The following is a 25849-nucleotide window of genomic DNA, read 5'->3' on the forward strand; positions in this document are numbered from 1 at the left end:
AGGATGAAGAGCAGCCGCTTTCAGCTGACGTGACAGCTGGGTATCAAGTTTTACAAAAATGCTGTGATAGATATTAATAACTCTTTGTTTATGTTGCTGGTGAGCTCCACCTGAGCAGCAGGTGCAGGGCTCTGATAACATCATAACTGAGAACACACAGGTGTGAGCAAACAGGAAGGAACAAATACACCAGCGGGTTTTGGATGTCACTCTGGATAGCATTTCTCCTTGTGCGGCTCCCTGAGAGACACTGTCTGCTGAGGGTCATAAACCAAACGGGCAAAGTCAGTGTGAGGAGGACACTGTGTTATGAAGGGTAACACAAACCAGGGATGGAATACTTTCTTAAACTCTTCCGAATACACTTACATAAACATGTATGTGAATTATGTGCTATAGTGTACAATATGTAACAAGAACAGCTAGTTATGTTCTATTGTAACTTAAGCAGACTAGATATTTGTATATACTGTATGCTGTTGTTTCTGATGTTGGTATATGGCAGCTCAGCTGTTCTGTTGCTTTGAATTTAGTTTATATTGAGTGGTGTTGAGTGGTAGTTTCCAGGATGGGAAGGGAGTAACGGCCTTGGAAATATTATATATATATATCACATATTTGAGGTCTAAATAACTACAGTCTCTCCTAAAATAAACTCTTAAAACTACATTTCGTGGCACAACAACAGTAGTATTTTTAAAAAAAAAATGGTGAATTTGCTCGACCGCCATGACAGTCGACGCAAGTGGAATGATACAAATGGTAAAACGGTTCCAGTGCCGATTCGGGGAATATCGCACGGCTGGAAAAGGCTCTCAGTCAATCAGATTCGATAATCACAAAGAACTGGTTTGTGTGTGTGTGTGTATACAGTATATACAATCACCTAAATGATTATTAGGAACACCATACTAATACTGTGTTTGACCCCCTTTCGCCTTCAGAACTGCCTTAATTCTACGTGGCATTGATTCAACAAGGTGCTGAAAGCATTCTTTAGAAATGTTGGCCCATATTGATAGGATAGCATCTTGCAGTTGATGGAGATTTGTGGGATGCACATGCACATCCAGGGCACGAAGCTACCATTCCACCACATCCCAAAGATGCTCTATTGGGTTGAGATCTGGTGACTGTGGGGGCCATTTTAGTACAGTGAACTCATTGTCATGTTCAAGAAACCAATTTGAAATGATTCGAGCTTTGTGACATGGTGCATTATCCTGCTGGAAGTAGCCATCAGAGGATGGGTACATGGTGGCCATAAAGGGATGGACATGGTCAGAAACAATGCTCAGGTAGGCCGTGGCATTTAAACGATGCCCAATTGGCACTAAGGGGCCTAAAGTGTGCCAAGAAAACATCCCCCACACCATTACACCACCACAACCAGCCTGCACAGTGGTAACAAGGCATGATGGATCCATGTTCTCATTCTGTTTACGCCAAATTCTGACTCTACCATCTGAATGTCTCAACAGAAATCGAGACTCATCAGACCAGGCAACATTTTTCCAGTCTTCAACTGTCCAATTTTGGTGAGCTCTTGCAAATTGTAGCCTCTTTTTCCTATTTGTAGTGGAGATGAGTGGTACCCGGTGGGTTCTTCTGCTGTTGTAGCCCATCCGCCTCAAGGTTGTGCGTGTTGTGGCTTCACAAATGCTTTGCTGCATACCTCGGTTGTAACGAGTGGTTATTTCAGTCAAAGTTGCTCTTCTATCAGCTTGAATCAGTCGGCCCATTCTCCTCTGACCTCTAGCATCAACAAGGCATTTTCGCCCACAGGACTGCCGCATACTGGATGTTTTTCCCTTTTCACACCATTCTTTGTTAACCATAGAAATGGTTGTGCGTGAAAATCCCAGTACCTGAGCAGATTGTGAAATACTCAGACCGGCCCATCTGGCACCAACAACCATGTCACGCTCAAAATTGCTTAAATCACCTTTCTTTTCCATTCTGACATTCAGTTTGGAGTTCAGGAGATTGTCTTGACCAGGACCACACCCCTAAATGCATTGAAGCAACTGCCATGTGATTGGTTGATTAGATAATTGCATTACAGTTTTTCTCAGTCGCTTTGGTGCATTTCTCACATCACTATTTACATTTGCACAACAGTTAGTTCAACCTCCACAACATTTAGTCATTTGTGCACATCATAGTAACAATTTCTCATTCCTTCCAACAAATTGCAAATGCTTTTGGACATGCATCAATTGCTTTCATACAACTCTCTGCTGTTTTATAACATTATCATTTGCTTATGTCGTGTTAGTCAAAATTAACTATACTTGTTAATGCTGAATAGTCATTCCATATAAAACAAATAGTCCTCATTTCATTGCTTGAGTCATCACATACAAAAATGTTGAACTAGTTGTCAAAATCTGTCAAGCAAATTAAAAAAAATTTTTATATAATTTTTCTTTCATGAAAATGTCTCCTAAATTGAACAGTTTCTCTCAGGTGAACTTATGTGGCCAGCAGAGAGGAACGCATGGATGTGCATGAATGATTTACAGTACTATGTATGTTGTATGTTCAGTTCATGTACTGCAATATTGTTTACAGCTGTGCACAGCTCTACCCAAAGGGAGTTTATGTTTGTTGTAAATAGGGTGTATTTTCTCTTTTGCACAATGCTGTGAACAAATTAGAATTGCAAAGAGCATATGCAGTAAAAATGTGAAACATACATATCCAGTGTCTTGTACTCAGTTACCTCACTAAATACAGTAATGTGTAACTTTACTGTAGTTTTCAAATGGCTGTGCAAATAGTATATAGAGCTGTCTTGAGCATTTTCAGGTAGTGTCACCAAGATCTGACTTTTTTGCATTGGAAAACATTTACAGAGTAAACTGTCATAATGAAAACATGACAAAGCCATTTGACTATCTTGTTCATAAACAGTGGTGTCAGGACTTTTCATCTTGATGACATTGACACTTTCATTGACATGAATACTTGCTTTTGAGGAATGAGCTATCCATTTTGAGCAAGTGACACGCATTTGCAGGTTATCAACTAGGTTTTGTAGTTTGTACTAATTGTTTTGAGAACTGCATTAACTGTTGTGCAAATGTAAATAGTGATGTGAGAAAAGCACCAAAGCGACTGAGAAAAACTGTAATGAGAAATTGAACAGGTGTTCCTAATAATCCTTTAGGTGAGTGTACATACACACATATATCTATATCTATATATATAATGTATACAACAGTTACCTGTAAATGAAGCTGCTTGTTCTTTTTTTTATATAAAGCAGAATGTTTCTACGCATGAAATGAAAATAAAGGTGTTTAGGCACCGGCACTCTCTTAGAAACATGAAGCATAAATAATGCTTGCATAAATAAATCATAAGCTCGTGAATAAATTCACATCTGTTTGCATCAGATAGATTACACTGTTCGTAATCTAATGGCAAATAATTGTTCTGTGTTTAGATTTGAAAGCACACACAATGTTATGCTCATGTTTGCTTTTCTCTTCCTTTCAATGGACCTTCATGAATTTCGATTGAATGATTATTTCATGTTCATATGACAGATATGGAAATGGACACATGTATAGTTGGCTGTTAGAGTAAACGTTTTCTGGATTCAGAGATGAGATTCCATCATATATTGGTCATCACATCTGCTGACAGTATCACTCCACTGAATGTGGAGGTAGACATGTGACAAAGAACTTGTATTGACAGAATCATCAGCTGCACCATCAAGTGGAGAGAAAAAGTACCGCATTGACTTTCACACATGCAGTTCTCCAGTACGCTTAGTGTGACTGTGTTAATGAGATATTGACCTGCAAGAGTCACAAAGCCCCTTTTGAGGCCGCCTTTCAAATAATGACTTTGTAAACCACTGAATAGATCCTGGGGACTCACAGCATTGCACATTTTGTATCTCTCTCTTATCTGACACACTCAGTTCAGTTCATGGAGCCCTCTGCTAATGAGCTGATGATCTAAATCAGAAAGACATTGGCTGCGTCCGAAATCGAATACTCTATTGAGTGGGTACTTATTTTGAATAAGTAATTACTCCGCGACCGCTAAAAAAAGTATGTTCTATATAGTATAAATGTAATCCGGACATACTAATTTTGCCATGTTGTCCCTGTCATGTGACCACCTACCAGTGTCAGCTGCATCACGTCATTGTCATTCACAATAGTATTTAGTAAATAGTAAAGTGGCATTGTAAAGTCTCCATCAGATGCACACATTAAAATCTCGCTGGAATCATCCGGGTACATTTGGCCTACTGTTTTATAGTGAATTCTGACGTACTACTCTTGTCACAAACGGTTTTTCATCTACTATATAGGGAAGAATGCAATTTCGGATGCAGCCATAGCAAATATGATGTGCCTTGACTCCCAAGGACCAGGATTGAAAACCACTGAATAGATCATAGAAAAGTCACATTTTGGTCTGAATATAGCTGAAATAATAACACAAAATAAAATATGCATAATAAAAATACACACATATTTTGTATACAGTATGCAAAATAAACATTTACAAAAATACAAATAATACAGACATTTTTTTCTTGTTTTAAAAGTACTCTGTTTGACTTTTGGCCCTCTAGCAGTTAAAAAACAAAACTGCATGCATTTTGCAGAAACCATTGTTTTGGTTGTGCATGACTGTGTGGATGAATATGGTTGTTTCTCATAACTAAAAAAAATAAGAGAGAAAGATTTTCCTACTAACAAAATACTCACCACTAGGGTTAACGGTACAATATGTACGATTTTTGTAAGAAAATATTCAAAAAACACTTTCACAGTGTGATATATATCATGAAGTTGTGTACTTACATTATCCCAAAAGTTTTCAGGATGGAGAGAGCTTCGCGACAAACTTGGACTTGACAGAAACTCTGCTCTCGCATGTGTTTTTATTGACAGGTAAGCAAATATATATTGTACACATACAATTATATTGCACTTTGTTTGTACTTCAGGAACACTTTTTACCAAGTCTATGACAGTGACATTAAATACAGTGTGTTGCACAACAATATTTAGCCATTACTTGCAAATACTGTGGTTTCGTTCAAATGTACTAGTGACAGGCTAATATTACAGACATTACATTTCACGTTCCTTGCAGCTAATTCATTATGATGACAAAAAATAGTGTGATCAAAAGTACAGGTTATACAAAAACTAATTTATTACTTCATCCGTGAACATGATTCGTGAATTATACAAATTATAGCTAGTAGCTACCGTACATCTCTGGATGGTGAAAACGACATCTCCCATCGTTCCACTCTCCTTCATAGCGTCATCAAGCTTTGCGTTTGTTATTGTTTTGAAAATGCGACCTCTGTCGGCAAAAAATTACATATTGTAGCTTTAAGAGATATAACCAGTTTAGATGGAAAGGATCTCAAGCTGAAGACGTTACTGTAGCTTTACCCATTAATAGACACGGTACTTCCTTGAAAATAAATTCCAGCACAGCGCTACAACAACCATAATGAAATGACCCTTCACAATAGATAATGCTTTACAATGAACTTTGTTAGAGACTACATATGACAGTGTATCTGTTCAATAAAATACCTTACTCACCTGTTGAGTAATAAAAACGCTGTCTCTGCATCACTTTTACAACATTTCGAATCCTTCAGTCCTCACCTAGCCTGGTTAAAACCAGACCATTCGTAACTGAGTTATGGTCTGGCAAACCGTTATCTGGTTTTCTCAGGCTAGTCCTCGCCATCTCCGAAAAAGCCAAGCCAGCGTTGATTCTCATTTTATTACGAGCTCTGTCGCGTTCTTTTTATTCCAGCAGACTCTCCTCTGTTCGCCATTTTTTTCAAGCTTTCTCTTCAAATTTATTTATTAGGATAAACCCCTTGAGATGCATCATCTCGTTTTCGAGGGGGTTCTCGCTCGTTGTGACAACAAACCTGTGGCACTCCCACACCATACATGCGTCAAAGTAGCCGGAGCAACTTTCTCTATTCACGGATATGATGAGACACGCACGGGCGAGTGACGTATGTACGTAATTTACCATGAAAACCATCCCGTCAGGTCTAAAATATAAACACTGAGACAAAAACACGTTTTGATGAGTCATTATTTTAAATTTTGTCAATTTTGAGCAAAATAAGTTGCATGGTGTACCTTTAAGCATAAATCTAACGTTTAGTGAAGTTTACAAAAAAAATATTTTATTTTTATTTTTTTAAAACTCTTAATATCTTTGATTCTCAACTAAAAACAGTGTACTGAAAAACAAGACAATATTGATTAAGAAACTTTATTTTTCCTATGCAGTTGTGTAATTAATTAGCTCTGCATGTAAATACTGTCAATTAATAAGTCAATTAATCTTCTGTTTGGAAATAGATTTTGATAATTGCCCAGTTTGTTTGTGTTCAGTTTATTTAGCATTATTTATAAAACCCAGCACCGATTTTGTTTACGTCTCCCTGTTGCATTCTATTGAAAAAAACAGTGGGAAGACATTAAACTATGAAATATTTTCTTACATTGTGCTTTTCTTTGTACCATTTTTGCTTTTCAACTGTTCCAGTCCTCCCACAAAATGTAATGTTTGAAAAGCAAATGCACATTCCTTCTTTGTAGAGATGATACCAAGGTCACGGCTGGAATTTTAATGAAGTTATTTCTCCTTTTAAACTGGTAAAAGTCTTGCATGGCAACAGTACAGTTTCTGTGGTGTGAAAATATACTCTGACTTTAAATACAACAACAACAACAACAACAAAAAATATGACAGAAAATAAAAACCTTGGCTCGCCTCCTACAAGACGTCCTCAGTGTAATAAAAACATACAAGCAGAACATTGTACAAGGAAGATGCACTTTGTTCAAACAACAACATGAACCCCTGTATAAGGAATTATGCTATAAGCGACAATGAGGATTGTGTAAAGAGGACTATAAAGATGTTTGTTTGAGCGTCTTATCAGCGGTGTCACTAACTGGAGCCTATGTGGGATTCGAAAAGTGAGTATTTGGGCGAATGGCCTCCATTTAAACAAACAGAGGAGCGGAGATCTTACAGCAGTCACAACATGGCCTGTTCCAGCACCTTATCACTTCAGGACCCTCGCTCTGATAGACCCATCTTGCATTGGGTTAAGAAAATACAGCCAGACAGATGTTCTCTACCATCTTATACCTCAGTTAAGTCATGCAGAAAGGACATGTGATTTCAGGCGCTCAGATCCTCTGGAATCTGTGACATCTTTATGAAGTCTGGCTGCGGCACGAGCGAAAGTCTGCTGCATTTTGACAAAACAAAAACAATCATGCTTGTTTTGTTTTACTTGCTAATCTTCTGTTTAGAAGGGAGTGTTGAGGTTTATGTTGACACGTTCCCACTTTGTTTTGCTCTCCCAATTCTCACATTATGAAGGTAAAGCGCGGCCCAGCAGCGATGAAGGTTGGAGGCCGTGTGTCTCCTGATATCACTTCCAGATGCTGGCTAGACTCGGCGGAGCCAGAGCCGTGGAGCAGGGCTTGGGTTGAGTTGTCTTTTCCTCCAGGTGTGATGCCTCATGCTGATTCCTCCACATGTTTTGCTGGCCTTATCCAAACATGGCAGGTCGGGGACAGCACCGGGCCGCCCCTCTCCTCATCCTCCTCTTCAGCCCACCCACGGTAGCGCTGCTTGGTCCTTCACACGGCGGCAGGCACCAGGACATTTGTCCCTGCCTCTCCCCTCTCGCCCTTTATTATGAGTTGGAAAGTAAAGGAAATTTAATAATAACTACATTTATATCAGTTGCGTACTAAACCGTGCTATTTACAGCTTTACAACAGAGATAAACTGAGGTAATAATGATTACGATGCATGAACTTATGTTGTGAGCCGCTTTGTTTAAATGAATCGTCCAAATAAACTGATTCATTTTAGTGAATCACTTCATTTGAATGATTCTTTTAAATAAAGCAGTTTAAAAGAATGATTCACTGATTCATTTGACACTCTGCACTGGTGCCTGCATGTGTGGAATTGTACATCCTTTTTTTTAATATAACAAATTCAATTGTACAATTATTTTTGTATCAATAATGCCATAAGTAAATGAGGCTATTCATTATATTTTAATATAAAATATTATAAAATAATATATTTAAATTATGATAAATTGTAGAGTTTTGGTGGTTTAAATCTATCTGATTAATTCTGTCACTTGAATTGTTGTGCTTGATATAAATACTGTGGCGATCGTATTGTATAAAAAAATCAAAATAAATTGCTTCAATGAAGTTAGCTACTTTTTCATTCCAATGATTCATTTAAATGAAGCAGTTCAAAACAAATCAGGCCTAAGTGAAAGCCTGCTGTAATTTTGACTAAACAAATGCAGTCATACACTTTCAAATGTTTTATCTGCCCAAAAATATTCTGTCTAGGGTTGAGTTAATTGCTTAAATCGGACATTTCATTTAAATACAGTTGTTCAAAACAACGATTCATTTGACTCCCTGCACTGGATTATTTATGCCCTTTTTTGATAAAACAAATTTTATTCTACAATAAAAAAAATTTTCAAAATAAAATGATGTTGAGGTAAATGAGGATGTTCACAATATTTTAATATAATATAAAATATCTTAAATATAATGTAGTTTAGGTGCTATTTAAATTGATCTGGTTAATATCACCCAAATTGCTTTTGTGCTTGAAATAAATACTATGCTGTTTGTAATGTTTTATATAAATAAATAGAAAATTGCTTTGTTAAATTAATTTCCGAGTCATTTATGAGTAACTTGTGCAGTAGATTGACAGTTTCATTGCAGCTTCCCCAACTCTGGTGTTTATTCCCCCTTGTGGCCTCTCCTCAGACCACCACCTTCATGTTTCCTCCCATTTTCATCTGTAGTAGCAGTGTTTTGTTTGCTGTGCTTGCAGGTCGCCGGAGCTATAGGCCTGTCAAGAATATTATTACTCTTGTAATGTGAGCCAGGTCAGCGCAGTTGTAGGCACATTAAAGCTGTCACATTTCCAACTTGGTGGGATTTTGAACAATGGGTTTGTAGGTAATTTCTGAAGGATTAGGAGACGGAAAAAAAGGACGACCAAATAAAAGCCAAACTTGTTCTGTGTCTACTCATGTGGCTTGCCAACATGTGTTGTCACCGTGTCTAGTTGTTAAAGCAATTTGGCAGAAGCCCACATTCTCACAATAACCACATAGTGTTTGTTCAGATGACCTGACAGAAATCTTTGTATTGCAGATTAAAGGTGAATAATGTGTTTTACCAAATTTGGAAAGCATTGACTTTATATTGTATTCAGAGGCTAACGCTTTCATAATTCATTTGTCCCTTTGAGAATTTTATTTTGTACGATTTTATATGATTACCTAGCTGAGTGTAACCCAGTATTGTTTGGATTATGTACTGGATAGTGCACAACTGTGTGTGTGTGTGTGTGTGTGTGTGTGTGTGTGTGTGTGTGTGTGTGTGTGTGTGTGTGTGTGTGTGTGTGTGTGTGTGTGTGTGTGTGTGTGTGTGTGTGTGTGTGTGTGTGTGTTTGTGTGTTTGACCTGGTAACCCCTACATTATGGGGACAAAATGTCCCCGCAAAGATTGCAATATCCGAAATCCTTGTCTTTGTGGGGACATTTTTTGGTCTTTATGCGGAAAACAGCTTAAAGCATAGTAAGTGATGTTTTATGAAAATGTAAAAATCCTGAAAGTTTTCTGTAATACCCATCAGGTTTAGCGATAGGGTTATGGTTAGGTGATATAGAATACAGTTTGTGCAGTGTAAAAATCATTATGTCTATATGGAAAGTCCCCATAAAACATGAAAACATGCACAACACGTGTGTGTGTGTGGAGAGAGAGCGGGAGAGAGAGAGAGATGCATTTAATACAATAATTAGTTAAATTAATAATAACTATTCATTTAACTTTGCTGTCTTTTATCATATAGGTGTTGACACTATTTTGTATACTGTGAACACTTTCCTTTGGCAAAAATCATTGTAAGGCATAACGTCACTGCTTTAATTATTTTAATTAATTTTATTATTATTTAAGTAAAGATAAATGAAGAAACAGACCATAATTACTTTGCTTTCCACAAAATTTAATTTTGAAGGTAAAAACTGAAAGACTTTTTTTTTTATGTGCCTTCATCTCCCTGACCTCATTGTAGACTTCAATATATTTAGTTTCTCTTTTAATTTCTTAGAACAAAGACAATTAAAATTGGCATAGAACGTTGTTTTAAACCGTTTAAATATTCATTATTTTTTTAAATGGCAGTTTTGGATGAATTTTATACACATATCTCTGCAGACTTCAGCAATCCTTGACTGCTAGAGAAACATCTTCCATTACAACTTCAGCAGCATTCTCTTCCAACTCTCTGCATATGTTAATAATTCAATCTCAATGAAAAAAAGGGAGCCATGACTATTGGGAAAAGAGGCTAGAGATAATTATAGGTTGAATTAGATAGATCCCACTCTAAGTAAATGTTATTGTTCAGTGCCCTGTGCAAACAGTGGGGTAAGAGATTATGTTAAGAACTTTCAGATGGTGGCAGAGAGGAGACGGGCTTATTGCATCAGAGACACATACTGACAGGGCTCTGAGTGCGTTTGCTCGCTCACTCTCTGTGTATGGACATCGACAACCCTTCAAATCATTTCCAGTCACTGGTACACACTAACGTTATGCATCCAAAGGAATCTAGACCTTAAGAGGGCCCCGTTGCTGGTATTAATTTCTGGTTCCTATTGGCTTGCATTCCCTGGCACTCTCTGCCACGTTTTTGTGAAGCAGTGTTACTGGAAAGCTGGCAAGCACAATTTAGAGTTGATAATCATTTCAGTCCAAATCTGCCAGCATCTGTAGCAGACCCTACATGAGATTTGGGCAGTTCTGAGTGAACCAAATGACAACAAACATTTCTGAATTATTCATCATCTTTTAGAAATCAGGGGAGCCGAACAACAGTTTTTGTCTCCAATAGGACTGGAGCCTAAAATCATGATGGTTAACACCTTTAGAGAGTTATAGCATAAAAATAGCTTTGATGAAAGGGAGCAAAAATTGCAACAAACAAATCTTTAAATTGAATTGGTTGGACGGATTTCCAACTAGTTTGAAATTGGTCGCAAGTTGGCTACGATCTAGGGCTTTTTGTCACATACAACATAAATGATGACAAGTGTGTAACACAAGTATGTATAAATATCCATGATTCGTTAAATCATTATTTCACCCAAAATGCTAATTTTCTCATCATTTTCTCAGCCTCATGTCATTCCAAATATGTATGACTTTCTTTTTTCTTTCTGTGAACATAAAAGAAGATCTTTTATTTTTATTTATTTTGAATGAACATCAATGGGGTCCAGTGCTGTTTTGGACCCAAATGACTTTCATTGAATCGACAAAAACGGTTTTATTTTGATTTCCGTAGAAGAAGAAAAGTGGACATGAGGGAAAGTAAATAATGAGAACATTTACATTTGTAGATGAGCTATCTTTTAAAGTAGGCTATACATTCAAGACCAATATGTAAACATTTATTTTTGCATCTGTATTATCTCGTTCTTCCCTTTCACCCTTTCTTTTATCAATAATCCCATATTAAGCTTTGTTTTTCACGCTAATGTGTTTCTATGTAGGAAAAAATAAATGAAGGCAAAATGACTTATGATTACACAGACTTTAGATCATAATAGTGCTCTTCCAAAAGCAATCACTGTAAAGACAAGCGGATTCAGAAACATGTCTGCTGCTACCTCTGGTACACAGTCCAAATAGCATGCAGTTTGGAAATTCCAGTGGTTTGAGAAGCCGCAGTTTCTAGGCATTGAGGAAATATTACTTCTAAATCAAAATGAGGAAATCTATTCCTTGTTTGCGATGGCAAGAGATTTCAGGCCCATCAATAGTGGCTCTAGTCCTAAGACTCTGATGAGTCGGAAAGTTTGCATTCACTCTAGAAAAAAGATGACTACATGGAGGCTACTTTACTCATATCGGTTTGCAATGGTTGTTCTGTTGGACATTTGTCCATTCTCAAAGTGTTTTGCATCTGATTGTATTTTTTCTAGAGGTTGTGTGCAGTTTATATAGAATGATTTTGATGTATGTGTGTGTGTGTGCCCTGGTAAACCCTACATTATGGGGACAAAATGTCCCCACAAAGTGGCAATATCCGCAATCCTTGTCCTTGTGGGGAAATGTTTTGGTCCTCATGAGGAAAACCGCTTATAAATCATACTAAGTGGTGCTTTTTTTATGTAAAAATGCATAACCTTTTCTGTGTTGGTTATGGTTAGGGGATAGAATATACAGTTTTTACAGTATAAAAATGATGTCTATGGAAAGATCCCATAAAAGAACCCAACATGTTTGTGTGTACCTTAGCTGTAGATAAATGCTGTAGATACTGTAATAAAGTAAAATATTTCTGTACATGATATTACAGTAGGATAGTGCACTGTATTTGGTATAGCATAATAACAGTAATATACTGTAAAAATACAGCAAGTGGCTGAATTTAACAAACACAAAAACAGCTACTTCTGAACCATGTTTTTGGCATATTGGTGTAGGAATAACTTCTGAAGCTAACCAGCCAAACCTTGACCCTCTGTGTGAAGGTGACCCAGAATTCCTTGGGACCACTCGGCCACCTGTTTCCAGTGGTGGTACATTAGCCCAGCTCAGCCTGTATGATTCCCCACTACACCACAGCTCCACCTCTCATTTGTCACGGCACGAAGACAGACGGCTCTATCACATTGCCCGGGTGAAGGTTACCAACAACTACTATCCATCTCTTTTCAGTAATACTCCATCACTTGTACATTTGAAAGTACTGTAACATGGTGCATGAATTCAAAGAAGTACATCACAATAGTCCTGCACAGCTTGGCTCGACGTAATGCTAACATCACAAGAAATGTGATTCTTCACACTTAGAAGGTGGAGGCAGATTTTCCAGACTGCCAAATGAAAACCACATACAATTCTAATTGCTTTCGCCCTCAATTAGATAAGGGCCCTCAAAGGTTTCAATAAGGAGGTTTAAGGATATGATGTTAGTAGGATGGTATGAATGTAAGGGAGGGAAGAGAGCGGTTCAGGTCACTGACGAGGGAGCGGGATGCAGCGCCGGCACACATGGCTCAGGGACTGAGGGACTCCGACAGATGGAACCTGGTGGGTGACAAACAATTAACAAACCTACAAGAATAGCTATAGTGTGACGCTGCTCACGTAGGCACTGGAGAAAGAGAGAACGCATCGAGACTGACACGACGAGAGCTGCTGTTATGTTTTATGAGAATGCTTTTAGCGTCACTTCACACGTTCAGAGGTTTTTCAAAGTTCAAATTGATGCCACTCACTGTGAATCCTAATCAAGTAAGAATCATCATCGTCTTGTCGTACGTAATTGACTTGATCATAGTATCTCTCCAAACGATTATAAAAATGAATATGTAATTAGTAATCAACGTTTTTCTAATTTGCTTCCCTTTTTCTTCAAGTGTCCCAGCAGTGTCGCAAGTGTTCCCCAGAACGCATTACAGAAGATAACATGTTTTACTGCTCAGCGTTCAACAGTTTTTTTTTCTCCCCGTTTTCACACATATAAGGCACAGCATGTTCTTCAATCTGCCCTCATTAACAGAATATCTGTAAGGGGATTTTACCATGTCAGTGACCTAGTAGACTGAACTGGGTATGTTATAGTGTGTGTTTGTGTGAGCACATCTGGAGTCTAGACTCAGTGGCTCTGTGGGCAGGACCATATCTCTCAGCTGCATCAGGCCAAGAGCCCAGTGCTGTTTACTTAGGTGGCACAAAACTATAATTTGTTTGAACATTCAGATGTATTGCGCTCTTAGTCTGTCTCTTGCCTCACCTCCCTCTGCCCCCTCTGAAAGACGAGCGGTCTGCGCCTGTAAAAGCTGCTCTGATCTGGAACCAGCGTTAGGGGCTCGGTCCCAATGAGGTCCATAAAAAAAATATATATTTTTTAATCATCCATCCCTCCATCCATCCATCCGTCCGTCCGACCGACCGACCGATAAAAATACACTTACAACACTTACAAAAAAAAAAGAAGAGTTTCCATTCTGGAGGAGGATCTGAGTTAGCGAACGATGAGAAAAAATAATGCAAAAGTAATTTAATGCATTCATTTTTATAAAAAGTACCAGTGTATCGTAATGAGTTACTTATTATGATTTATACAACATTTTTAAAGTGCCCCTATTATGCTATTTTAAAGGTTCCTAATTTTGTTTTGGAGGTCTCCTACAATAGGATTACATGTATACAGTTTTAGTTTTCTCATAATATACATTGGATTATCATCTTTTTTCTCACCATGTCTGAAATGGTTCGATAAAGTATTCAGTCTCTAAACCCCTCCTTTCCGTGAGCTTATTGGTCAGACAGCCCAGTCTGTTGTATTTTGGTTGTATTCTTACAGCACATGTCGGAAACCAAACGACCATTACCATATCTAAATTTTAGCTCTGAAGGCTTCCTTAGCACTTGTACACACAGTGATACAAACAGTAACGGTGGCGTAAATTTTACTGTATAAATTTGAGCCCGAGTCCTTATTCTTTGAAAATGCATGGAAAGTGGACAGAAAACGGCGTCCTCTCGACATGTCGACAACATGAATCAATCTCTTCCAGGCCTCAGCTACAACTATAGTGTTTGAGGGCGGGTCAAAGTAGATATTGGCGGGCAGCCAATGAAGACCATGCGTGGGCATTATGCAAATTTGTTACAAACCACATAGGTTCGTGCAGGAAGTAACACTGGAATTATTTCAGGCAGTTCAGAATCGGTTGTTTATTTTGGGAGGCAATAACTCAATTTGTTGTGCACTTTGATCTTCGAAACTTTGCAGACCTTTTACATTTACAATTACAGCTGTACACAGTAAAAGAAAGGTAATATCCGAAAGAGCATAATAGGGGCACTTTAATGTTCACACAACGCTCATCAGAAAGTATTCAATTCATTTATTCACTCCTTCAGAAATGTGACTATTATCCAAAATTAATAACATGAAGTATGCATTTTGATGTATTAAAAGGTCCTCAGGTTAAGTATTTAGTCTGGTTAAACTGGTTCTAGCACAGCATAAATTCCAAACAAGGGAAGGGGATTGTGGGAGGCCTTCTGTAACTACTTAATCCCTGCCGCCGGACCAAGAGAGTGCAATCATAGCCAAACACACTTTAACCATAAATTCTAACCTTTCATTCCCATCTAAATCTTCAGCACATTTATTGTATTAACAGTCGTCTTTAGAGGTGCCGGTCATGCTTGTGCTGTTTGTTTTAATTAATGTGTTTGTGTGTGTTCATGTGATATAAGACTTGCAGGTTAGTTGAAGTGACAAATCCTAATGAATTTCCTTCAGAGGAATTACAGTCTTTCAACCAAGCAGTCTCTCGGCGGAGGGTGGGCCTGTGTAAAGTATCTACTTGACTGGGAGTCTTCGCCGGCTTTATTGGACTCTTTCAGTGGGCCGCCACTTCTGATTTATATCTGTATGCAAAGCAGACACAATGTACACACTGGGCAAAATTACAGCCCCACTATTTTTTAAGGAGTTAACATAATTGGGATGAATTATGAATAGAATAAAACAGATCTTGCCTTTGGATTATGTGGAAGGAATGTTGCCTTTTAACTTCTAAGTCAATGAATTAAACATTTATAGTACACCGGGATGAAATGGGCTGATAAAACGTAACAACCCAAATACTTGTGTTGAGGGTTTTCCACTACCTGACCACCAACCTGTTTGTTGTTGCATGAGTAGACAGTTTGAATTGCTCATGGACTCTTGCAAGCAGTCTATTGATCACATGCACACTTAAGTAATGCCTAAATAGCATTGGTGTATTAATATCAATGACCTAATAAGGAGTAACCCAACTCTTTGCCTTTGGAAAAGCTGCAGTCCTTCTTAAAACTCTGTCATACAAGCCCTTAATCCTCCAGCTATATAAGCAATGGAGGTGGTCTACTCTGTACTCCCTTAATATTCTTTTAATGCTTAGATCTGTGTTTTAAGCTACGGAGATTTTTGACCTCATTTTGGTGTACACCGCGGAATTAGTTTAGCATTGTGTAAGGATGTGTCGTCATGTTTGCTCCATAGGTTGTGTATCTCCTCCTGTACAGTCATGTTCCTCATATAGGTCATCGTCTGACCTAATAACCTCCAAAAGGTGTCTGTCTATGACATTACTGATGCCCTTTTATGTATATAGATCCAAGAAGAAGTTTGATCCAAGAGAAATTTGATCAAAGAAATGAGGCATTAAAACAGTGACTAGAAAGGCATCAGTAAATATAATAAAGACAAGAACAATTAGAGCCATATACCGTCTGGAGAGGTGGGAATGGGGCAGTGTGGACAATAATAAGTATTTATTTATAAAATTAAACAAAATAATCTGTCAACAGTAAAACTATGCACACTGCAAGAAATAAACAGCAGATGCTGGCTATTTCAGACAGTGCACATTAGGAGTAGCCTACGGCTAATAATAAACACCACTTTAACTCTAACTTTAACTTAAGCAAACGCTGTTAATACACATTTAGGCTGCGTTCACACTGCAGGGGCTTAATGCTCAAATCCGATTTTTTTGCAAGGCGTTCACATTTCCAATTAAATGCGACCTTTTGTGATCTCCTGTGTGAACGTGAAATGACCCAGACGTGACCCGCATGCGCAGAAGAGTACTCAACGGTCAACGACGTCACTTGTTTGCGGAAGTAGCTAAACATGAATGTCAGCAGTGGAGCTCGTTTAGCAATATTAAAGTTTTTTGTGTGGGTGCGGAGTCGCAGCCAGGAGTGGTGGGATACTGATGTGAGTGGCTTCACTAATACAGAATTCATCAGTAACTTCCGAATGACCAGATCCACCTTCGATTATGTTTGAGCACCTTCGATTAACTCTGTCACGGGAAGAGACACGTCTGCGGCGGACCATAACAGTGCAACGCGTTGGAGTGTAGTGGCTAGCTACAGGTGCGTGCTATCGTACGATAGCAAACTTGTTTATCTTCTCATTCCCGCCTACTTCAACGCAGAATTATGACGTTTGTCGCATATCAATGGCGTGCGGGTCGGATACATGTGACCTGGCCGTTCAGATTGAGGTCGCATTTCAAAAGATCGGATACATATCGGATTTGGACCACATACCCAAGTGGCCTGGGTCGCATTTGAAAAGATCGGATCTGTGTCGTTCAGACTGTCATGAAAAGATCAGATACAGGTCGCATAGGGGCAAAAAAATCGGAATTGGGTCGTTTCAGCCTGCAGTGTAAACGTAGCCTTAGTTAACGAAATCATGCACGGTTTAATGCTAGTGAATAAAACGAAACGATCCACCCGCATGCCTCTGCTTAGCCACAGTGCCTTGATCTGTTGTGATCTGCATCTCGAGATGATGATGTAACTTTGAGGGGGCGTGGCCAAACCCGTTGTACACGCCCCTGTCCCTTGACTCCACCCCCATGTCAAAACAATGGCATAAATTGAAACGCACAGAAAAGTGAAGCACAAAGGGGAAATGGTATCACACGCTCACACTTGACTGAAATGCAAAATAAAAGGAGTGTTGCATATTAATTTGTAGGTATGACCATGGAAAATATGAGTTGCAAAATTACTGCTTATAAAAATCGGTTGCAGAGATAAAATAGGATCAAAGTTCTTAAAGGGGTCATATAATGCCATTTTTGTACAAGCTAATATGATTCTTTAGGGTCTAAATTAAAAGTTTGTAATATACTTTAATTAAAAATTCTCATTAGTATTGTAAGAAAACACTTATTTTACCTGGTCAAAAACAGCTCTGTTTTCAGCACGCCGTTTCAGTGCATATGACTTTAAATGATAATGAGCTTTGCTCACCCCGCCTCTCTGTTCTGTGCTACACCGTTTGTAACACAATAACACAATAACCATAACGCGTTGTTCAGTATAAACGTGGGATTATGAATTATATTGAGAACGTCATACATAGAAAACATGCCGTAATGTACCCTAAGTGTAAACCTTAGACGCATTCATTGTGAAGCGTGCAGCTAGCGATTTGCAAAGATTAATATATTAATATAAAGTTTAATAAAACGTTACACTCACTTCCGTTCTTCTGGAGATTCAGCAGGAACACGAATATCTGGTACCGATCCTTTTTTCATGAGCAGCTTCTTAGCAAAACCAGCTTTATACTGACCCTCGTTTATAAAGCAGTCTGGTGAGAAATGATTCGCGCAAACATGAGAGCATTGACGTTGCTCGTGGGGAATATTCCCTTCGAAAACAAACTCAGCCACTGCGTCTTCAGCGGTTCGGATTTAGGAACATTAAAATGACTGCTGTGTTCGTTATTACACCCAAGAACAGAACACCACAATCGCTTAGACGCCATTCTGCTCATAGACAGTGCTCCAGCATATCAACAATGACCGCGCCGGTCCGCGGGGACTATGATTGACAGCTCCCTCACGAGCGAGGGCGGGGTCTGTGTTGAAACGTTGCTGTCAATCAACAATCGTGGGAGGGGCTTCCGACCGTGTGACGTCACACGGTCGAACGGCTTGATTTGAGGCAGGGGAAAACATATAAGGAGATTAAAACAAAAACACTGGATGGATTTTTATAATTTTATGATGGTTGTGTACAGGCACTGCCAACACACATTTCAGTACAATCAACTTGAAAAAGTGCATGTACCATTATATGACCCCTTTAAAGGGATAGTACACCCAAAAATGAAATTTATTTTATCATTTACTCGCCCTCAAGTTCCATAAATTCTTTCCTGTGCTGAACGCAAAAAATGTATATTTTGAAGAATATTGGTTATCAAACAGTTGAATAAACAAAACAGTTGAACCAATTAAACACCCCATTGACTTCCATAGTATGGACAAAAAAAAATACTATGGAAGTCAATGAGGCCCATCAACTGTTTGGTTACCAACATTTTTCTTCCTTGGTGTTCAGCAGAAGAAAGACATTCATACAGGTTCGGAACAACTTGAGGATGCGTAAATGATGACAGAAATATGTGTGGCATGTATTTGACAATATTTTATATATATTAAAATATCAATTGTAAATCGCTTTATCAGCTTCATAATGGCAGACTGTTTAGGACACAAAATGAGAAATTTAAATGGAATTAAAATGTTCCTAAATACCAGCAATTGAACTGGTAATGTTTGATCCAGCAATCTGCCATTGTCTTTATTTATTTATTTATTTATTTATTTATTTATTTATTTATGTCATATTGCTGTATATTAGACTGAAGTAGGGCCAAATATTGATCCAGTGAGCTAATCGGATATGAAGGCCATCTCAGGGCATCTGCGTCTCAGAGACTGGAGCCTCTCTCTGTATGTTTACTCTCTCAGGGGTGTACAGCAGGGCACCACTCTCAGCCCACCAAAGATGAGGTTCATAAGAGCTCTCACAAAGATTCATGGTGATCCAAATCAAAGCAGAGCTCTTTCACTGTGAGAGGATTAGAGCTCACAGAATTATTGCACGGAAAGTTCCATTAAGTAGAACCGTTAATCATTTTAACGAAAATTATGAGGGTAAACTCAGTTTATTGAAAAAACGTATGTGAATTGCCTGACCAAGGTCATCACAGGTTATTATAACGTTTTACTTTACATTTTAACTGTGGATGAAAACATGTAGATTTTTACATTATCTGTGAGTGGTGCTAGTCTGTGTGAAAGTCACCTCCAAAATGATAGGGTGTTTTGGTTGGTTACCAGATAGCACCACATACACTACCGTTCAAAAGTTTGGGGTCAGTGAGAATTTTATTTTTATTTTTTGGAGGAAAGAAATCAATACTTTTATTTATCAAGGAATAATTAATTTGATCGAAAGTGACAGTAAAGACATTTATAATGTTACAAAAGTCTTTTGAACTTCCTATTCATCAAAGAATCCTAAAAAAAAAAAAAAAACTGTACAACTGACAGACCAACAACTGTTTCAACATTGATAATAATAATAAATGTTTCTTGAGCATCAAATCCTCATATTATACTGATTTGTGAAGGATCATTTGACACTGAAGACACTGACACTGGTGATGCTGAAAATTCAGCTTTGATCACAGGAATAAATTACACTTTACTATATATTCACACAGAAAACAGCTGATTTACACTGGAATAATATTTAATACTATAACTGATTTTTGTTGTATTTTTAATCAAATAAGCGCAGCCATGGTTAGCAGAAGAGAATTCTTTTAAAAGTATTTAAAATCGTACCGACCCCAAACTTTTGAACGGTAGTGTATATCAGAGACTATTTTATATGTGTGTGTTTTCATCAGAAAGATGAATATGCAATACATATCTAAGACGTTACCTGTCAGATGTTAAATAGACATTTGGAAAATGTTTATGATTTAACAACATTTAAAACTGCCTATTTAAAGATGATTATCAGATGTTTGTAAACAACAGATTACCAGTTGAAGTGGAAACATACGTGTGCTATAGCATATTGCGTTTATACTAGTGCTGTCAAACGATTAAAATATTTAATCGCGATTAATCGCATTAATGTCACAGTTAACTCTCGATTAATCGCACATTTTTATCTATTCTAAATGTCTCTTGATTTCTTTTTGTCCCATTATTTTTTCTAATTTTAATGCTCTTATCAACATGGAAAAGTGGATCGGCTTGCTTTGTGCAAATGTTTTTTTTATTGAAAACAACATTGGCATATACTGTGTTCAATTTCACACTAAAACATTTTCACTTGGAGCAAATAATCTCTCACACAATGTAACACTGTCCATCAATAAAAGGGTGAAAGAAATACTGACGAGGTCCTGATATTGACGAGGGGGCGGAGAATTCGCATCAGCTGTGTGTGTGTACGCTTGGCTATCAAGTGGTATTTCAGACTGGACGTGCTGCGATGATGATAGCTCAGTTCACAACGACAAAATACACAGATCACTTTGGTCTTGTCAATAGGACCATTTGGCAACTTTTTAAAAGTAAACTTTCAATTCAGAATCTTATTGGCATCCATTTTGGCGTTTCGCGCTCGTCATCCACTCAAAACGTAACGTTAACCTACTATTTGGCCGGCTCGCAACAAGTAGATCTGGTGCTTTCAGACAGGACGTGGAATGCGCGGCGCTCCGCCAGTTTTCAAAACTTTTTGGATGCCAAAACGTTTCTATTGGCTGCGCTAGTAATCGTCACAGCGGCAAAAGTTGAACTATTTTTTTTTACCGCGGTGTGTGCGCCGCTGCGCTTGCGCTTTGGTCGACGAAGCAACAAAACGTCCTCGCGTGGCACAAGCCATTGAAATGAATGGGTTTCATTCGCGTCCTGTTGCAAAAGCATGTGAAAAAAACTACAAAGTTTGCTAGGCCAAAAAGACCGTTAATCGCGCGATAAAAAAATTAATCGCGTTAAAATGGGTTTGCGTTAACGCCGTTAATAACGCGTTTAACGTACAGCCCTAGTTTATACAGTTTCTAAAATGTTCTAAATAGTTTTTAGTTTGCTACGTGTCACTCTTGGTAGTAGTTAGCGTACGAAGACAAGGAACTAGAGGAAACAGTCTTTAATAATCCAACTCAGAAAACACCAGGAAACTCAGGAGTAAGGACAAACCAAGAATTGCCGAACCCAAACAATGATCTCTGGAAACACAGGGCTTAAAAAAAAAAGGAGAACTAATTAACAGAACAGGTGAACAGAATCAGTAGCTGAGGGAAGGAACAAACTTGGAAACCAGATCAAATCATGACAGGGAGATAAAAATTTTTATCTCAGGGTGCTTCACACTTGGAGTTTAGGCACGGTTCGCATGAAAAATCGCTAATGTGAACGCTGTCATGCGGACACGGGGTCGCACTGTTGTCCCGAATCCGAGACTACCTGGAGGAGGTGGTTAATGTGGTTCTCGTTAATGTGAAAGCAACACGGACTCGGGTGCGCACGTGTTCAGGAAGTAAAGTAACCTCCGCATGTGTTTTAGCTGATTATGATGTATTTAGTTAAATAAATGGGAACAATCACGCCCAGGCTTGAACCACAGCAAACAAGCCTAGTGTAAAATCACCCTCAAAATTTTCAAAACATTTAATCTGACACTATGCGGTTGCAATGCCCTACAAAAAATAATGATTTTCCAACCCTATCTATTGAGAAAATGACTTTCATAAGATGTCGATTTTGTATGAGTTTGTATGATGTGATTTCTATGGAAATTTTTGTAAGAATAAAGGTCCACGCCTAAACCAAAACGCACGAATGAGATCATACAAATTCTATGAATTAGCCACCAATTTGCCAAAACAAATGGCAATGAGAGTGTGTTAGATCTTCTGGTCCCCAGATATGACTTGTGTTCCTCCTTCAATATAAGTAAATGCAATGTTTTGACCACCTTATCATCTGCCAAGAAAAAAAAAAATATATATTTCCAATCACCTGCATAAGTAATAGCACACCTCTCCTCGCCAAGGCCCTGTCCCAAGGCTCGTGGTCTTGTGAACTTACAATGGCCGCCGCATGTCCGTTAAGTCCACAAGACCGTAGGGTGTCCCATTTGTCATTTTAGGTTTCAGAAGGATGCTCGCGAGCACCCCCTTTGTGGCCGATATGCTCCCTCGATACGCACTTTTGCCGAGTCCATGAGCTCCGCAGCAGAAAGTTGTGAGGACTTCTATTTGGGACAGGGCCCAAACTGCATGACTTAAGGTATAATTCATGACTGTAAAACAAACAGTGCAAGAATAGTTATACACCAAAGTTGAATACAAAAGCGGTATGAAACGGAAAGTAGCAATTAGTCTTTTCTTCACTATTGTGACGTATGACTGAGTGAAACGGCTTCTCCAACAAGAACAACTGTTGGGCGGGGCTTGATTTTGTCCATGGGGAATTGATTGGATGGCTGCTATTGCTGTGATGTCATGTGAGTGACAGGTTGTCCAGCCCGTAAACACATCATCAGGGAAGAGAAGAGATGTCACTGCGGAGGGAGGGGAAGATATTTTGATTAAAAAAGATTAGGGAACATGAAGAAATAATAATGATGTGCACAGATAAATAAATACTGCAATATTCCATAAAAAATAAAACTTGTCAGTTTTGATTTCATGCCGACTTTAAGCTTAGGGGTTTGTTCAAATCCCAAACCCTTCATTTGAGCATTATTTATAACGTCAGCAAGCAACAAAACGAACTATCATGTTTCATTTGTCATTAATCATTTTAATTCTAACAAACTGCATCAGCTTGTTTATCATTCTTAAGTCACAGTTCCATTAAAGAGCTGATTAAACACGCTCTGTCCATGTTCACCTGGGTCTGCTCTGTGTTTTGGACGGCCTTCCTATGTTACATTCACTCCTGGTATCCTCTGTGCTATCCTCTATTTAGCTAACAATAACAAGAGTCATTTAGCAGGCAGATTCACAGGGACTGCAGCCAAAACGTTCTCCGTGGAGTATGTTCCTCTCACTTGTACTTAGGACCCCGCTCTCAAAGGTCCTGCCTCAACACACGGCACAAAACCCCCCAAAAAGGTCTGCAGTCTCTCCCCAGAGGCGCCAGACATATCTCCTCCATCTCCTCTCCACCACTACCAGTATCGACTGAGACACCAGCTCTGAGAACATAAAGATCTGTCGTAGTAACATAATAGGCACACACACATATTTCCCCCGTGCATGCCCTGTCTCTGCGTGGATTAGCGCTGGTTTGTCTTCTGTGAGTGAGAGGCTGTTTAAAGTGGAGACAGTGTTCTGCCTCTGCTGCTCTCTTCTCATGCGTGACCCTCATGAGCCGAGTGAGGGTCAAATGGCGGCTGAGCTTGAAGTACAATATCTATATATCTATATAGATATATATATTTGTCAAAGTAATTTTCTTTTTACTAATATCATGAAGTATTAAGTCATAAATAGGCTATCATTGCGGTTTTGAGTAGTCAAACCACATCACATTTTACAACCTGAACTAATCTTGCCGTGTCATAAAGATTTCAAGTTATCTAATATTTTAAGAAATTTGATGACATGAGGGTCCTCTCTAAGACATATTTTCCTGTTGTATTTATTATTATTATTATTCTGCATGTTCATTGCACCACATAACTTTAATCTGGTGGACAATTTTATTTTATAATTAATGAAGCAGTTTTGTTAAAAGATTGAACAAAATTCAGAAATTAAAAAAATGCTTCACTGTAAAGGTCTTGTATAAAGTTATAAATAAATTAATAGATGCAAATAAAAAGTCATTGACCTTTACATATCAAGCACAACATCCATTTATTCTACTGACCTGTAGCTATGCATGTTTCATAACACTTCATAACACATTTGCATGACACTGGCATGAATGTATGTGTTTTTATGCCTTGTTTTTCACGCCTTTATATTTTTCGTTTACTGTTATGCGTGTTTTTTTTTTCCTTTTGGTTTTCTTGAAATGTTTTTAATCCTTTGCCCTTCACTCTCAAGAAACTAACAGCCTCTTGGCAGGTCGTCTGTGTGAAAGCAAATTTGGATGGAAATGCTATGTACTATATTCAATTTACATGCCCTCAGTTAATAGTTTATGCATTTGTAAATGTGTAGGAAGATGTGTTACTGACAATAGTTCTGGCCTATTCATATGCAACCTGTGACACCTTAAAGCAGACTTCTGGAAGCTGGTAGTAAATCACACTGGCAAGAGTATCACCAGGTCTTTGTGTAAAAGACAGGAGGTCACGGACACTTTAAAATGAATGATGAAATTGTATATTTCTCTTTTTTTTTTCAGACAGCATGAAACTGGAAAGGAAGACTGCAAACCTGACTGAAGTAGTTGAGAGACACTCGGCACATGGCACACTTCAACTCAAGATGTTGGGAGCTGTCAAAGCACCACTATCTTTAGCATGACGATCTCACCCTTCTGCACAGAGTCTGCACATGTGTGGATCTCTTGGAGGGCGCAGCGCTCCTCTCTTCTCTGCTCTTTTCATCTCCTTTGCCTCCTTTCATTTCTAGCACGCCTCATGTTGAGCTTTGTTTGCAAGCCAACACGTTGAGGTTCACACTCAGGGAGGTGGCAGAGGAAGGGGAACAGCAGGCAGAAGCCCTTTTTAAACATGGCACTTGCGGGTGTACAGCGGCCCACCTATGTGGAAACATCGAGGAGACGTTAACCTGGGTCAAAACCGAAAATGAAGATGAAAGCAAAGCTTTGGGAAGCATGTTCACTCTCTGCCCCATCAACCCCATGTTTGCACAAACACCATCTGACCACAGCACCTCAAGATGGCCCTCGTGACTGTAAACAAAGGTTCTGTTAAGTTTGCTTTTTTTAAATAGATTATCCTAAATATTTTTAATAAGTTATATAGATTATTCTCACAAAATCCTACCTCATGTTCTGGTCATATGAAGTAAAAAAAAAATATTTTGTGACCTGAATTTTCATGACAATTAGTTTTCTTTAAATTCCCATTATTGTAATGCAAAACAACAATTATACTTATATGGTGGTAGTGGTAGTGTTTGTTGCTGTCTTTAATTCATGCTGATTTCAATCAATAAAAAAAAAAATTCACAACTTGTGATTTTACAGGGTAAATGTGTTTGACTGTCATCGAAAAATCTTATTGGAGAATTGAATGCAAAAAAAATAATATAGGCCTATATATTAAAGGGTAATAATTTTTTCCTTTTTATTTTGGTGTGACCTGGTCATATTTTTGTGAGATCCACTCATCACAATAAT

The 25849-nt window shown here is 38.3% G+C and overlaps 1 long non-coding RNA gene across 1 annotated transcript in view; it reads left to right on the forward strand.

Moving 5' to 3' along the window:
- The window catches only part of LOC130080293 (uncharacterized), a 52558-nt gene extending 27150 nt beyond the window's left edge, over positions 1-25408 (forward strand). Inside the window, exon 3 of the long non-coding RNA XR_008806664.1 lies at positions 24887-25408. This is a non-coding gene — a long non-coding RNA (uncharacterized LOC130080293). The remainder of the gene's footprint in view (positions 1-24886) is intronic.
- Positions 25409-25849: the final 441 nt, after the last annotated feature.

Source organism: Rhinichthys klamathensis, unplaced genomic scaffold (genome assembly GCF_029890125.1).
Source record: "Rhinichthys klamathensis goyatoka isolate OS25496 unplaced genomic scaffold, OSU_Roscu_1.1 h1tg000032l_1, whole genome shotgun sequence".
NCBI lineage: Eukaryota > Metazoa > Chordata > Actinopteri > Cypriniformes > Leuciscidae > Rhinichthys > Rhinichthys klamathensis.